General features: G+C 35.9%; 1 protein-coding gene across 1 annotated transcript in view; it reads right to left on the bottom strand.

Annotated features, from left to right (window-relative positions):
* The window catches only part of LOC119586965 (ATP-dependent RNA helicase DHX33-like), a gene marked incomplete in the record, with an annotated part of 14,038 nt that overhangs the window by 2,619 nt on the left and 8,620 nt on the right, over window positions 1-2,799 (bottom strand).

Consider the following 2,799-nt stretch of genomic DNA (forward strand, 5'->3'; position numbering starts at 1 on the left):
GTATTTTCCTGTAAATTTTGATTGCCAGTAGCTAAATGGCACTAGTCGTAGGATAGATTCAAGTCTTCAGTTTAAGCTATTAACTTTAATATGTTTTCTTTTCGTTCTTGCAGATTCCACGTAGATTCTGAAAATTGATAGAGGTCGCGAAGCTTTTGCAAGAACTTGGAATTTCCCCATTGCCTAGGCGTTTTTGGGAGGGGAAACTGTGGCCATCAAAAAACCGCCATCGCTGGTTCGTTTTATTACAAACTATAAAAAGTTCTTCGTATAGTTTTGATGGCTCTCGTTGGTCCTGATTACGAGTTCCTCATGGGAGACGTTGGAGTAACGGTCGAGTATCAGACGGGGGCGTTATTGCTGTGACAGAATTTGGAAGACTCCTTGATGACGGTCATCTTGGGGTCCCTAAACCCAAACCCTTATGAGAATAAGTTATACCTATCCCATACGTTTTTGTTGGGGACGCGCCCTTTGCTTTGATGCAATCTTTTAAAACCGTTAAGGGGGTGACAGCTTGGATCCCACAAGAAATTTTAACTATGATTAAGTAGAACGAACGCGTGTCTGAAAACGCATTTGGCATTCTAACAGCAAGTTTGGGGTATTTCAAAGGACATGCAGTATCGCCTGAAAAAGCTGTAAATTATCGCAACAACTGCTGTTTTCTTCACAATTTCTCCCAAAGAAATCTTTGGGGTTCATGGCCCTTCTCTGTTGAAAGGGAAAATTCCAAACATGAAATCCAGCCGGGGAAGGAGGGCATCCCAAGCAACTCGAAGGGCTTGGGGACAATGAGGCTAAAAACCGGAAATACTGCGCGCCATGTCCGAATGCTTTCGAACTATTTTTGTACTCAAGGTCAAGTACCAGTGCAGAACACATGTCCCTTTTTTATTATAGCAAATGTAGTTTTTCAATAATTTTATGACTTTCACGAAGACTAAAGCCTTTCGCTCCCGATTTTTTCTGTTCCCAAATGTTTAAATAATTCTAACTTACCAATCATGCATTGATGGACATAAACATTTTGCACGAAAACGTTCTAAAGAAATACACGATTTACTTTTTTCACACATATTACTTTTGGACATGCTTATTCCTACACGAAATTATTTATTTTTGTACCATTCTACCATACCCGGGGCTCCGACTATTATGTCAAATTTTATATAAGCATTAAGTGCTGAAATAACGTGAAAAAAAAGATTAAACTCACAAATGTTACTGGTAGATCTCAACAATACTGAAACCTCAATCTATCGAATGTGTAGTTAGTAAAATTAAATTTTTTGAAGTGGTACTTTAGGGGCCGCAAGTACCAAAAGGATTAGATGTTCTCAAATTTTTTTAAGCTGTTGAAAACGGAACGATGAATTTACTAACATGTAACTAAATAAAAAATCTCTAATATCAAATTAAGTTGACGTCGAGGATGAAAAATGTATATAATTTAATAAAACTTCCTGTTCTTGTATTTTTTCCTCTGCCCTTCTGATTCTCTTCTGGCACCTTATGCTACTTGTAGAAGGTGCTGGTTTTTTTCGGGTCTCGAAGAAGAGCATGCATAAAAATCCCACAGTCGGGGCACATGTATCTTCTTTTTTCCACCCCAATTTTCACTTTTTTACATTTTTGCGAAATTCAGCTGGGAATTCTGCGAAGGGTATTTATTTTCTTTTTCTTTTTTTCTTCCAGTAGCTTTGGGGATATGTTTTTTGTATTTTCCTACAATATTTTATAGCTCATTTTTTTTCCTCCCGGGTGACTGTACCTGGGATTTTTTTTCCCCAAAAGGCCCGGTAAGATTATAAACGTCATTTCCCTCATCATTTTACGCTCATTTTCTTCTTCTCACCATGATACGATAGACTTTTTCACTGCTGAAAGGGGAAAACACTAATTATTGATCAATATATTGACCTTTTGCCCACACAAACGCTAAATTTTTATTAAGACCTAAATAATATAAAAGGTTTTTTGATCTCTCATAAATTTGATTAAAGAAATTGTTTCAATTAAATTGATACAATTTCCCCCACACACGGTCTTTTTTTTCCATAAATTTCTTGACGTCAAAAATTTTGATATCAAATAATTCGAAAAAATTGATCGTGTGTGGGGGGCCTTTTTCCTTTTGTACAGAACGTTTTTTTTTTGGGTACTCTTTAGAACTGACTTCGGAAATGTGATCATAATAAATCTGTCTTGACATAAATCTTTTGGCTACTTCATTTCCCTGAAATCTTGAGCTGCCACCTCTAGGAAAAAAAATAAAAGAATACAGAATTTATATTCTCAAGATTTAAAAAAACAGGGGATTGTTTAAACTGTAAAAAAAGCCTCACCCGTTTTTAACAAACCCCTCAAAATTTTGAAATTAATTCTTCGACGCATAAATCATCTGTTTTTTTTCCTGTATGTTTGCCCAACACTTTAAAAATTAAATCTATTTGTATTACCTGATCTTTCTTCCTATGAACTTTTCTTCTCCTCTCCCATCGGTCTAAAATCTATTTCTTTCTTTTATGCAACTACCCGCACTTTTTGATTTTCTCTGATTTTCTTTCATACTTTGGCTCGGGAACATATATCCTCTGCTTTTCAAATCTCACTTAAACCAAAAACTCCTATGTATCTCTACTGTCATACTTTACTTGATTTGGCATCCTCTTCGTCTAAATCGCCAAAAATAGACCCCCTTAAACCCTCATGTACCCTTTCGGATCGAAAAAACTATAGCATTTATAGATTTTTTCCATGGTCTTTCTGCGAAAATAAAATTTCTAAACGGAGTCT

This window comes from Penaeus monodon, chromosome 22, assembly GCF_015228065.2.
Source record: "Penaeus monodon isolate SGIC_2016 chromosome 22, NSTDA_Pmon_1, whole genome shotgun sequence".
NCBI lineage: Eukaryota > Metazoa > Arthropoda > Malacostraca > Decapoda > Penaeidae > Penaeus > Penaeus monodon.